The 14,403-nt window shown below is 42.7% G+C and overlaps 1 pseudogene across 1 annotated transcript; it reads left to right on the plus strand.

The window, feature by feature from the left end:
- Positions 1-2,493: 2,493 nt before the first annotated feature.
- Positions 2,494-4,306, plus strand: LOC120105238 (geraniol 8-hydroxylase-like; annotated as a pseudogene). The gene is made up of 2 exons (XR_016400002.1): positions 2,494-3,393; positions 3,478-4,306. The product of XR_016400002.1 is annotated as a geraniol 8-hydroxylase-like (transcript).
- Positions 4,307-14,403: the final 10,097 nt, after the last annotated feature.

The following is a 14,403-nucleotide window of genomic DNA, read 5'->3' on the forward strand; positions in this document are numbered from 1 at the left end:
TCTCAAGTAAAACAACTAAGTGAGAACTAGTCATTAATTTATGAATTCTTTTCCTGTTATTGTCAAATTAATGAATGACAAGGAATATAAGTAAGAGCAGAATTACACATGCCACGGATCGTGCTAAACCTGATTTTTTTAAGGTTATTAGTTTGAAATCATGTTAATTGATTTTATTTGAATAATGGCCATTAGATTGCTACCATTCCATTAGAAGAAAACCTTTAAATGGTGCTAGTAAAATGCTGTTGTTTTATTGAGCTCCAACAGCTAAAAGCATGGCCGAGATTGAGGTGAAGGCGTTCAAATGTAGGTCATTCGTACCCAAAACAATAGCTTCACCAATTATAATAGTTGGCAAACTTTATTTGATCTTTCTATTATTTATAGAATCATTTTTTTTATATATCAATACTTTTCAAAGAATTATTAATACAGAAAGTAAAACCTATTATCAAATGTACATAATCAGTATGATGTTCTCACAGAAATTTAGAAGACAGCTAGGGTCCGCATGGGCCAAGCCTATTGACTCGGCCACCAGACTTGACAAACTTGAAGTAGTCCTTGGATAGCTTCCGGAGTTTACTCCGAGGAGTTGTTAGCCAGAGAAGATGGAGAGTGTAGACTCTATAATCCTAATCCTCATGGTGAGTAGGTCTGGAAAATGAACATTCCGAGGGGAAGAGACGACAGGTAAATTGCAGTTGCTACATTTGCCAGAGAGCCGTGGCATAGATAGGCAAGGAAACGATAGCAGTCAACAAAAACAAAAGAAAAAAAATCCTCTCAGAAACGGATATGGGTATCTTTTTCTAAGTTTGAAGCTGATGCAATATTTCCAAAACGCATCAGCATGTTTTCTTATGATTCTCACCGTATATGAAACTCCTGCAAAACATGCTTTTGCTCTTGGGCACATTCTCCTCCTGGAGCACTATCGGTCTATATAAGCTTTTTCCAATTACCAGAGTCCATGTTTTCCAAACAATTCCATGACCATCTTGGGAGCAGGTAAGCTTCCCTCCTATTTGGCTCTGCATACATTGCTCTAGCTAGCTTTCCAAACAATTGGACCCCCTTAATATTTTCCTTGCCTTTCCACAAAAAGGCCCGTCTCTGGTCTTGTACTCACCTATGTAGTTCCACGCCAAAGGATGATCGATCATCTTGTACCACATGGACAGTTGGATCTCATATTGCACTCAGACTTCCTCAATCATCCATCTTGTTAAAATCATATAATTGATTAAGATCATGATTGATTGTGCTAAACTTAGTTGGCCTTACCAAATTTCACTTTTATTGATTTATAATTGATTGTGCCTAATTTAATCGGTCTTACTAAATTTCGTCAGCCTCCTAGTCTATATAAAGACTGCATATACATTATAAAAACGGATAGAAATACAATTCTTTTCTCTCATTCTTCTTTTTCAACATGGTATCAGAGCCACTGATTACATAACTTGCTGCCGTCCTCTCTTCCGCCGTTTCTATTGTCGTCGTCACTTATAGATCCTCTATTTCTTCTGCCTCATTTGGAGAGTAGCCGGGGCTCCGACCTCGGTGGCTTTCAAAGTCCCAAAGTCCTCTTCTGTCGTCGTCACTTTTATTTCTTCTCTCCTCTTCTTCTTCCCAAAGTCCCAAAGTCCTCTTCACGTGAAGTCCCGTCGCATCCCTTCCTCAGCTGGTTGGAAAAGGACAACTGTTCCCTGTAGCTCATCACGACACTCCAGAAGGATCTTGGCAGCACCTAGCAGCATTGCGACATGGGCATCATGGCCACATGCATGCATCTTGCGAGGGACTTTGCTTTTGTGCTCCCACTCCACTCTCTCCTGCATAACCTCCTAGTTGCCGCTCGTCACAGCCGCCATGGGTAGAGTGATCGGGGTTTAGAGGAAGGTTGCGGGTTCGGCGTTGCGCTTCCACACCCACCACCGGAAAGGCCCGGCCCGCTTCCGGAGCCTTGACTACGGGGAACGCAATGGCTATCTTAAGGGCGTTGTGACGGACATCATCCACGACCCCGGGCGCGGCGCCCTGCTGGCCCGCGTCATATTCCGCCACCCCTTTCGCTACAAGCATCGGAAGGAGCTATTCATCGCCGCCCCTCTCTCCCACCTATGGAGTTAAGATTTAAGGTTCGTTTGGTTCACAGAAAGCATTTTTCCTTCTAAAAATATGATTTTTGAAAAGAAGATTCCTAGAAAGAGAATGCTTGGAAATGTACTTTTGGCATATTTGGTTAAAATGGAAAAGTAACAGATTTCCAGTGTGCTTATGTTTGATTGACCATCTACTTTCCTGAAAAAGTTGTGTAATTCCTATTATACCCTTAATAAAAATTAAGACTTTAATGCCTCTTTAATGCTGGAGGGCCTTTTTGAGAAAAAATAAAGATGGAGTGATTTCCATCTTATGGAAAAGTAACTTTTCTATGTTTTTCATGAAAAAGACATCTCCATAAAATATGGGAATCCTGGAGGAGGTGCCGTAGATGGAGTTCTTCAGTCTGCTGCTGCTATGGATTTCGGTAGCCCTCCCCCTCCTCTTCCTCTTCACACTAGTAGCAGGACACAGATCCCACTCCCAAAGCCTGCTTCCACCGGGACCCAGGCCGCTCCCGGTCGTAGGGAGCCTACTCCAGCTTGGCAACAAGCCCCATCAATCCCTGGCCTGGCTCGCAAAGACGTATGGTCCTCTCATGGCCCTCCGCCTTGGCCAAGTAACCACCATAGTCATCTCCTCCCCGGAGATTGCTGGAGAGGTGCTTCAGAAGAAGGACGCGGCCTTCTCCAGCCGTTCGATTCCTGACGCCGTCCGTGCCCTCGGCCATGCTGATATCTCCATCCCATGGCTGCCACCAGCCAAGCAGTGGCGGAGCCTCCGCAGGATTTGCAACAAGGAGCTCTTCAATTCCCAAACACTAGACGCCCACCAGTCCGGCGCCAAAAAGTACAAGAACTGCTATATTATATATCCGACCGTTCCCTGAAGGGTTTGCCGGTGGATATCGGGCGAGTGGCGTTCACAACGTCGCTCAATCTGCTGTCTCGCACCATTTTCTCTGTTGACCTCATCGATCTATACTCCGAGTCCTCTAAAGAATTCAAGGGCGTGGTGCTGGAGATCATGAAGGAAGCTGGGGGCTCCAACCTCTCAGATTTCTTCCCACGGCTCGCCCCAATTGACCCACAAGGCAGGCGGCGCCGCCTGGCGGCTCTTTTAAAAAAGATGGAGGATATTTTTGACGAACAGATCGACCGGCGACTGCAGAGCAAAGCTGAACACCAAGCAAGCAAGGACTTCTTGGAGGTACTCCTCCATCGCCAAGTGCAGCAAGATAGCTTCAAGATCGACCGACAAGTCATGAAAGCATTATTTGTGGTAACCACGTAAAGTTGCAATTTAAGTTGATTCTTTGTTTCATTTATTTATCTATTTTTAATATGAAAGCTGCTCTTGTTCTAGGACCTATTTGCCGCTGGTAGCGACACGAGCTCGAGCACAGTGGAGTGGGCCATGACGGAGCTGCTGAGAAGCCCCCGGTGCATGGCGAAGGCTCGCGACGAGGTTGCGAGAGTGATTGGCCGGGAGAAGGAGGTGGAAGAGTCGGACATTGGCCAGCTCCCCTACCTCCAAGCCGTGGTCAAGGAGACCTTTCGACTACACCCGCCGGTGCCATTCCTGCTGCCCCGGAAGGCAGAATCAACGGTGGAGCTGCATGGGTACACGTGCCGGCGGGCACGCGCGTCCTGGTGAACGTGTGGGCCTTCGGCCGGGACGGGGAGGTATGGCCGGAACCAAATGAGTTCAAACCGGAGAGGTTCTTGGAGAGGGAAGTGGACTTCCGGGGCCGAGACATGGAGCTGATTCCCTTCGGCGCAGGACGTCGGATTTGCCCAGGATTGCCGCTGGCTTTCCGGATCGTGCATTCGATGCTGGCTTCGTTGCTCCAAAAGTTTGACTGGAAGCTGCCCGATGGGATGGGGCCGAGGGACGTCGATATGACGGAGAACTTCGGCATCACTTTGGCTAAGGCCGTCCCTCTCCGGGCCATTGCAGTCTCCATCGCCTGATGGGAAAGGGGAAGTTCATGGAACGAAGGCGATCCCAGAATTCGACCGGTTCAGAGTATGTTTGATCACCTAAGGAGACTTCCTGTGGGGTAATTAATTATCAGGCTTCATTTTGTTGTCGACCAAAACCCACAAAAAGTATGCTGTGAGAACCATGTTCACCAAAACATTGTAATAGTTTTCAACTACTATCTATTTTTACCATTACTTTTGCTCAAAAATATTTTTATTCCTGGATCTTGTTATTAATTATTTTAATTATTCTCAAGTAAAACAACTAAGTGAGAACTAGTCATTAATTTGTGAATTCTTTTCCTGTTATTGTCAAATTAATGAATGACAAGGAATATAAGTAAGAGCAGAATTACACATGCCACGGACGTGCTAAACCTGATTTTTTTAAGGTTATTAGTTTGAAATCATGTTAATTGATTTTATTTGAATAATGGCCATTAGATTGCTACCATTCCATTAGAAGAAAACCTTTAAATGGTGCTAGTAAAATGCTGTTGTTTTTTTGAGCTCCAACAGCAAAAAGCATGGCCGAGATTGAGGTGAAGGCGAAGTTCAAATGTAGGTCATTCGTACCCAAAACAATAGCTACACCAATTATAATAGTTGGCAAACTTTATTTGATCTTTCTATTATTTATAGAATCATTTTTTTTATATATCAATACTTTTCAAAGAATTATTAATACAGAAAGTAAAACCAATTATCAAATGTAAATAATCAGTATGATGTTCTCACAGAAATTTAGAAGACAGCTAGGGTGCGCATGGGCCAAGCCTATTGACTTGACAAACTTGAAGTAGTCCTTGGATAGCTTCCAGAGTTTACTCCGAGGAGTTGTTAGCCAGAGAAGATGGAGAGTGTAGACTCTATAATCCTAATCCTCATGGTGAGTAGGTCTGGAAAATTAACATTCTGAGGGGAAGAGACGACAGGTAAATTGCAGTTGCTGCATTTGCCAGAGAGCCGTGGCATAGATAGGCAAGGAAACGATAGCAGTCAACAAAAACAAAAGAAAAAAAATCCTCTCAGAAACGGATATGGGTATCTTTTTCTAAGTTTGAAGCTGATGCAATATTTCCAAAACGCATCAGCATGTTTTCTTATGATTCTCACCGTATATGAAACTCCTGCAAAACATGCTTTTGCTCTTGGGCACATTCTCCTCCAGGAACAGTATCGGTCTATATAAGCTTTTTCCAATTACCGGAGTCCATGATTTCCAAACAATTCCATGACCATCTTGGGAGCAGGTAAGCTTCCCTCCTATTTGGCTCTGCATACATTGCTCTAGCTAGCTTTCCAAACAATTGGACCCCCTTAATATTTTCCTTGCCTTTCCACAAAAAGGCCCGTCCCCGGTCTTGTACTCACCTATGTAGTTCCACGCCAAAAGATGATCGATCATCTTCCACCACATCGACAGTTGGATCTCATATTGCACTCAGACTTCCTCAATCATCCATCTTGTTAAAATCATATGATTGATTAGGATCATAATTGATTGTGCCAAACTTAGTTGGTTTTTCCAAATTTCACTTTGATTGATTTATGATTAATTGTGCCAAACTTAGTCGGTCTTACTAAATTTCGTCAGTTTCCTAGTCTATATAAAGGCTGCTCATATACATTATAAAGACGGGCAGAAATATAATTCTCTTCTCTTATTTTTCTTTTTCAACATGGTACCAGAGCCACTGATTACATAACTTGTGATTAACGACGTTTTCATGCATCGCCACGTTGTGCTTCATTGGCAACGCTTTTAAGAGGCGTCGCTAAATTACCGACGCTAAGAAGCGTTCGTAAAAGGTCGCTGGTTCCAAAAAAAAAGCGTCGCTATTGCCCAATTTTTTTATAGTGTTATAACTCACGACGTAAAGAAAAAGCACCGTAAAGTTGGTTTTTGATTATAGCATAGCCGATGCTTTAGAAAACGTCGAGAATAAAACTACCGGTACATTTTCACATCGGTATATATATTAAAAAACGTCAATGATACTTGATTTTTCTGTAGTGAATTGCCAATCCTTATTACTTTCTTTCACAACCTTGCTAGGATATCCATTGATAAGATGAATCGGCAACGCGATAGAGGGTTGGGTTGCCTCAAGCCATTTGAAGGGTTAGAAGGTTGTCCATTCACCAACACCAGCGGAAGAGAAAAGAAGAGACTTCAGGCATTCAATCCAAGTATACGGGAACCCATAAACTTGTAGAAGGGATAGAAGGAAATAACAGTTGAAATTATCAAAAGCTTTTTCGAAGTCATTATTGCAAATTAAACTCTTCCATCCGATCTCTTGCAGTTTGTGATAACTTGGTGAGCGGAGATGATGTTTTCGAGGATCGAGCGCTTTTGAATAAAGGCAGATTGCAAAGCATCAATCATGGCAGATAAATGAGGGCTAAGTTTCGTAATCTGGCAACCAGGATCATAGCCATTTAAAGGCAAATCAGGCTAAAGTCCTTTGGTGAAGTAGCTCCATCTTGGAGATGAGGGACGGGTATGGCTAATAAAGCACGATATTCGTTTTTTTTCTTTCTTGAAGAAAGGCAATTGGAGAGAACTAGCACTAAAAAAAAACTTGCCTTTTTCTAATCTTTTTAAAGCCTATTCCGACGGTTATAAGTGTTAGTAATTTTGGTGCCGACGCTTTAGAAAGCATCGCAAAAGCGGCAGTATTCGGAGAACGAATTTTTTTTTTTGCCAACGCTTTTCAAAAACATCGGCAAAAAAGAAAATTAAAGCGTCAGCAGTATTTACTCTAACGACGCTTAAAATCATCATTAATTTTTTTAAAAAATAAAAAGCTTAATTAATTTTTTTGGGCCAAAAAAAATGCTGGATTCAGTTAGAGAGAGAGATTAATAGACATTCTCTATTACTGGTTCCTGCTTCTTCTTCTAAAAGCACAAGATAGATAACATAGCAAATTAAAAAAAAAGAACAAATTAAAAAACGGAATAACACAAGAAGAACAATGGTGTTTGTTTTTCTTCTGTCAAATTATCTTTTACAATAGAAATAACCCTAGAAATTACACAATGTGAACTCCAACCTCTGTGTTCTTCAGTCCGCTCTTCAACAAATTATAAATTACAAATTACAAAAAGGGTTTCAGAATCCCTAATCTCTTCTTCAGTCTGCTCCTCAGCTCCTAAAAAGAACAAAAGAGAATGAATAACGTAAGCGAGAAAAGGGAAGATAGTCATCCCACGGAAATAAACCAAATGAATAATACAATGAGAATGAAACTGAAACGGTAGGTGGGCGAAAATAATAACAAATAAAATAATAATAATAATAATAATAATAATAATAATAATAATAATAATAGAGTCGAATAAGAATGAAAAAGATTTAAAAGGGAGCTTCTTCGTCTCTCCCATCCCCAAATCAAGGGTGCCTCATCTCCTCCACTGGGGCGATGTCTTCTCGCTATGAGCTTCTTCGTCTCTCCCACCCCCAAATTTCAGACAAATCTCTCGATTTTCCCCCCCAGTGCCCCCACGATCCGCTCCCAAAACCCTAAGCCTAATGCCATTCCCCACGGCCGTCGGAACCCGGTGCCGGGTCGCTGCCGTACTCGGTGTACCCAATGACGATCACCCCAGAGAAGGCGAACGACAGCATCATTCGCATGTTGGCGTTCCGGATCCGCATGAGGAACCGCTTCGGTGCCGCCGCCCGCATGAGGAACCTCAGCCTCGACTCACCAGCAGCATCCCAAACGCTCCATTTCCTCTATTTCTCTAACCGAGGCTAGGGTTCCATTGCCTTGGCCTTTTATAGTGGCAGTTGGGTGGGAGGTGTGGACCATGAATTCCAACGATGCTTTTAAGTGTCGTCTGGCCCAAGTGTCCTGCGATGCTTAAAAGGGAGTGGTTAGGTGTCAGAAGGCGCTTACAAGCACCGTTTTAGATGGCGTTTAGGGAGAAAAAGTTAGAGTTAAGTGGGAGTTTAGTGAGTAAGATTCCAACGATACTTATAAACGTCTTTTTACGTTTTAGCATCCGACGACGCTTATAAGTATCATCTTAGGCTGGCTAAGTAGGCAGGAGTCTAACGATGCTTTTGAGCATTGTCTGCTACGATGCAAAAAGCATCGTTTAAGTGTGCAGGAGTCCAACGACACCTTTTAGCATCGTCTGCTCACTCCTTTATTCGATGTCTGCCGACGTTACTTAGAAGCATTGGCAAGTTTTGGTGCCGGAGCTAAAGTTACCAAAGCCTTTACATAGCGTTGGCAGCAAGATGTCGGCAATACCCACTTTTTTTGTAGTGCAGGAGGTCATTGTCCCCTGTCGGTTTTGAACCGCCTGATAGCATTGCGGATTTCCGCTAAGGAGAAAGGGGCATAAATAAGGATACAAATAGGTCGGATTGACTCGTGACTTGATCCAACCCGATTCATTTTGGAGGATTTGTAGGGCCAAGTTGGGTTCTAAAATTGGACTTATTCTATTTTTTGGATCAACTCTGGATTTATTAAATTCAGATCTGATCCGATCCAATCCAACCCATTTAAAATTTGAAGGAGAAGGTCACCAAACATTAAGAGGCCAATAGAAAGGTTGGGGGTTGAAAGAGAGTTTGATTGTAAAGAACATAATATCTATGAATAATTTTATGCCATTGAAAACAATGAAACGAACTCATTTAATATCACCATCCTCCAATTATAATCACATGATCATTAAAGACCACAAGTAGAAAGAAGCAGACATTCAAGGCCATCTATCCGCACTAGTTCAAGAAAGAACACAGTCGCTTTTGTCATCATTGTCACTTCCGAAGCGTGGAATATCTAGAACATTGCGAAACGTTTGAATAATGTAACCGGTCAGGATTTCCATGTCATTTATTACCTGTAAAAGGACCAGGCTGTGAGTGTGGGTAGAAGTCGCATTTTTTTATTTTTTTTTGAAGGAAAGGACTCGTAGATCTTGAGGACGAGTGCACTTTTAACGGGATTTTGTTGCACCGCTTCACATCTTATGGATCGATGAGCAGACGCAACGTACTCACCCCTCCATACAAGATTGGTTGGTCATTGCAATCGGGCGAATAAGTCGGCATAGAAATTATTATTGTATCAGATTTCCATAGCTTTCCACACCAAATTGCAGGAAGAGTCCAAATCTGATATTGGATGCTTCTGATTAACTCAAAGAGACCAAAATCCACTAGGCCTTCACGTGTCCTCTCACGACTTTCAGCAAAATCCTTCTTTTATTTCTTGCTTTCCATGTACGACACAAATAAAGATACACTTGTAGATGCGCATACCGACGAGATAAAGAAAGAATGGAGGAAAGGCTGGTTATTTTGTCAACCAGATTATCTAGTATAATAACCTGTCAGATCGATAGTGTATGGAGTTAGTCTTACTGGCACAATATTAATAAATTCCAGTATGCCAAAAACCCTAGGGCTAAAAGATCGGCAGCATCAAGATCTCCTCGTTTCTTGTTTCTTTCATCTTCTCGATTAAGCGAAATTGCGTACTGATGGATATGAATTTTGTGCATCCAAACGTGCCTTTCAGCTTTAAAGTTTGCAAGAACAGTGCTCATCTAAACCTAGATGAAAGGCATTCATGCATGAGTGGAAACGCTGCCAAATACTTTCTGGAAAAGAGAGAACAACTCTTGTGGTTCTTATAAAGGGACAAACTAACACAGCTGGTAGACTAGGACCTCACACGTCATTGTTTAATGTCCTGGATTCCTAAGTACATCTGAGGATTTTGAATGCAACGGTTATTGGAGATGGAAAGCCACTTGTGGAATTGTTTTCGTGAAGGCGATATGTGTCGCAAACAATCAAATCTAGGTGGAGACTGTATGGGTGGCTGATGAGTAGTGTAGAATTACCATGGCTTAAGAGCTGAAGATATGCCCATTTGTAGCTAGAATTACAAGCATGAGTTTCACGTACTCAGAGATTAAAATTATTGTGCATGCATGTAACTACCCTGCTAATGGCATCAAGATATTGCATAAGGAAAATACAACAAAAGCAAAGACTTGAAGCCTTTTTATTCCTCCTCATATATAATTCTTCACCCCAAGGAGGGAAAGAAGGAAATCATATAAAGGAAAGTAGAAAATAAAATCACATCTAGCAGAAGGCTCATAGAGTTCCATGTTACAAGGCAATTACATCTACCAGAAGCAAAGAGTTAGCTCACAGAAGGTGGTGAAGAGTTACTGTTCGAAGCATCAGCTGCTGGTAATCAATCATCTTTACTGTTTGACCTCGTACAAGAGCTCCCTTCTGATGTGCATGTTACCTTCTAAAATTTATGCTAGCTAATTGAACAAGCCAATAGAGCATACATGGGAGTAGGGGGAGGCATCGCGACGCATTCATCTATTGTGAAGGGGATTCGCGCCATTGGGGACCTTCCTCTTATCTGCTCCTGCCAAGTAATCTTCATTCGTATGGTTGTCATGGCTATCGAACATCACCACTCCACTCGGAGCAACCGAAAGGGGAGCCAAGTCTAAGAAGGTAGAAGAACGTGCTCCCTCCGCGAGCATGGTGGAGTGAAGGAAGATTACCATTTGCACAAGGAACACGGCAACGACCCAGGAGCACGACACCACCCCTCGTCTCCTCCCAAGGGAGGGAATCATGGTTCCATCTCTCAGAGAAGGCTCATTGATTCACTGCAAGAGCACCTATCTGTGAATGCTGGGTCGCAGCTGCCGAGATTGAGGTGGAGAATAGTAACTAGGTGACTTGGGGTTGGCAAATAGGCGAGAAGAAGAGAGAAAGTTTGGCTGGTTGGTGTAATATAATTATTTAAATATCAAGAAGGAGATCTAAACTAGCGTTGAAACTTCAGTGGCCAGCGGAATTCGTGGTAGTGGTCACATGAGCCGAACGGCTTGATTCCTGGAACCTTCTCATAGGTCTGGTTTTACTCGTGTTCGAAGTTTTTCTGAGCTGTTTACCATCTTCTGGTCTCCATTTTTTCTACATCTTTTCTTTTGGCAAAGTTTCAAGACTTTGTTCTGAATGGCATTAAGGTTTGTTTGCCATCCAATACTTAGCACGACAAGTCACCAGTGGTACTTTTGAACCTCTCTCTCCTGGATCTTCCTCTCATGCTCTTTCCTCACTTCCCAATTCTTTGCATCAGAAGTGCTTTGTCCAGGGGCAGGTATTCATTTGATGATGTCACTATGACTGAGTGCGTTAGGACTAGACCTGAGCTTTTCCATGTTAAGGGTGAAGAGGTGTGACGAGATGGGAGTGGGCATTAGGTTTGGAACTTGGAGGTAGTTTTGTTTCAAAGGTGGGGGCCCTATTTGAACATGGCTTGGCCTCTTAGTGACTCACGCTCGGTGTCCACAGTTAGGTTGGACCCATAGAGTCCGGCAACCAATTGACAAGTTGAGTTGGATCAGGTCTATGTTTGCGTCCAATGTAGTGGCATAAAACAACATAAAGCAGCATGCTATATATTTAGAAAGAAAACTAATAAAAAAAGGTTTAGGTGTAAGTTTTCTTGATCGAAGCAGCATATAATGTAACCATCACTAAATCTTCAACTTACAAATATACTTGGTGTGCAACTTACAAATGTAAATATGGTAAAGGGGTGAATCAAAGAGGACTAGGAGATATAGAAGTCATTAATGAAGTTTTGAGCTGAGTCAGATCTAACCGGATTGGATCGGGCTGGGTCATCTAATGTTTGGCCCATCACAGACTTCATATATAAATAGGATTAGGTAGGAAAGACTTATATCCAATCTGATTTCTCCAATGACTTATAATATTGTACTAAGCCAGATCCCGGCCATGCATCTGGAAAGTCAAATTGGGCCATAATTTATTGGGTCACGAATGTACGAGATCACAGGTTCACCCTGATTAGGCAAATATGTATTTAGATATAATTGCGAGTTTGAGCCTTATCATTTAATGGACTAGTCAAGAACTTTAATTACGTAACCTTGTCAATTAATATGCTAATTTGGCATAGTTAAACTAGATGAATTGGTTTAACTTCAGGGCTCGGAAGGAAATCGTGCCAACGTAGCTTCATTATTGAACAAGTGAATTTGATTTAGAATAAGCTAAATCGAACTGATTTAATAAATGAGTTATGACAGAACGGTCGGTTTACGAACAAAACTTAATTATAACCAATCCAAAATGTCATGAACTTTGTATTAGGTTCACCCCAAAAAAAGATCATTGTTTTTTCGGGAAGAGGATTAGTTTAATTAGATGTGGAAAGCAATAAGCCCGGGAGAAGGCGACCGCGGGAAGTTTATAATTTTCTGCGGCTGTGGGGCGTGACTGCGATCGCGCTTTTGGGGCCTCGCGGTGCGCCTCGCACCATCCGACTTTCCGTGCTTCGTACCAGGGACCAGAGTGCGTAAATTATAGGGGGGGGCCAATGCAAGAGGAGGTTCCATTGGCCTTGCATTAATGAACCATTTGATATATTATTATATATCGCACTAAGGCCACTGATGCATGCTAGCTGGATTCCAATAGATTCGGCTGCAGATGCGACTCTCGGAGGACCGCGACAAGGAAATAGTGTGGGATATGCAATCAGAGACCCAAAGTCTACCACATTGTTCCTGGTGGAAATCCGACTCATGATGTCACCGTATCTAATGCTGAGCTAAGGGCAACTTGGAGCAGGTACCATTTATATAAAATTTTATCTATAGACCGATCTTATCTGGAGGGAGACTTAACCATAGTGATTGGCTGGAATTGAAAGTAGACCGGAGATAGAGACGGTGCACCCCTACTTTGAGATACTCGGTGATGTGCTAGTGGGTGTATTTCTTTCTGAGTAACTCATGCCTAACGCGTGACCAATAGAGCGGTGGATTGAGTTGCATTTTTTGTAGTAGCACATTTTGGTAAAGTGGTGTGAACCGATAGTATAAATATGCCCACCGCTTTTTGAGATATTTTAGTTTCTGATTTTACTGGATGTATTCATTTGAGATCTATATGAATTATTCTGATTTATTTCAAAAAAAAAGGATAAAAAAATAATAATGATAGGAGTTTTGGGGCTTCAGGCCTAGCTATTTATTCTCCTCTTATTCTTGTAAAAGGAGTGGAAAGCCTCAATACTTCTCATAATGTATTATCATTAGCTGGGCTATTTATGCACAACTGTTCTAAAGAATGGCGTGATCGAGGAGGGTAGCCAAATGCAGCCCTACAAAACCAATCGATATTCAATTTTAACAGCACTTCCCGGTCAAGAACTTGGCACGTTCCAAGCATTTTTGGTGGTTCCTAATTATGATTCTGCCCTTGCTAATTGGAGGGCATCATCAAGCAAAGATCATAGATCATAATCCAATGCTCTGGAAGTGGGTCCCGACCTATTGGGAGGTCCAAGTTGCTTTGGCCACCATTTCCCTTGCTGGATTGAGTCCTGCACAGTTCACTGTTAAGTCTACGGCTATTAATGGATCGCAACTAATTTGGGCATCCTGAATACTGCTCTGAAAAAGACTTTGCATAATCTAAAATTTTAGGCTCTAAAACACAAGAGGCATAGGGGGTGGGGGGAGCCTGTAAGAGATTAAGTGCAAAATTTAGGTTGGGCCATGGAGAAATTATTAGTTAGACCAGATCTATTAGCTCAGCGGTAGATCGGTCCTATCAAGAAGTGCAAGATGTCATATTAAAAAAAGAAGAGAAAAAGGAGTCAAGCATATTCGAACCTCTGCTCGCCTCTACCTTCATCTCTAGCGCCTAGCCTAGGTGCACCGCTAATCTCCCCCATTCTCTTGCGCGATGGTTCTCCAACTCTAGTGCCCCCTATTCTCCAGTTCCATATGTCGTTAGCATCTTTCCAAGCCTGCTTCTCTGCCTGATATCGAGCAGATCTACCGGAATCATAGGCCGGATCTCATGTGTCGTCGTTCTTCGGTCTACCTTCCACTGCTAGACTCCTCCTTAGCTATCCTCTAGGTTCGCTATGCGCTATGGTTCTCCCCTCCACATCTTTCAGCGGAGCTGCTCGAGCACTGATCTATAGCCCGAGCACTCCACCCTCTCCTCGTGTCGCCGGACTCCTCCTGAGCCTCCCTCCAGGTTCTTCGTGCGCCACATGGGAGCCAAAGAATGGCGGCGTATGGGAGTTAGAGGCCGTTGCTGCACAAGAAGCTCGGCGCTAGGAAGGAAGGGAGAGGAGACTGATTCTACTCAAGACTAAAGGAGAGGATAAATGTAGAAGGACCGATTTCAAACTCCATTTCTATCTCCTTGGGGCTAAGGAGGATGACTTTGATGCACAGGAGC

This window comes from Phoenix dactylifera, chromosome 3, assembly GCF_051530095.1.
Source record: "Phoenix dactylifera cultivar Ajwa chromosome 3, Ajwa_hap1_PhDact_Kaust_v1.1, whole genome shotgun sequence".
NCBI classification, from domain to species: domain Eukaryota; kingdom Viridiplantae; phylum Streptophyta; class Magnoliopsida; order Arecales; family Arecaceae; genus Phoenix; species Phoenix dactylifera.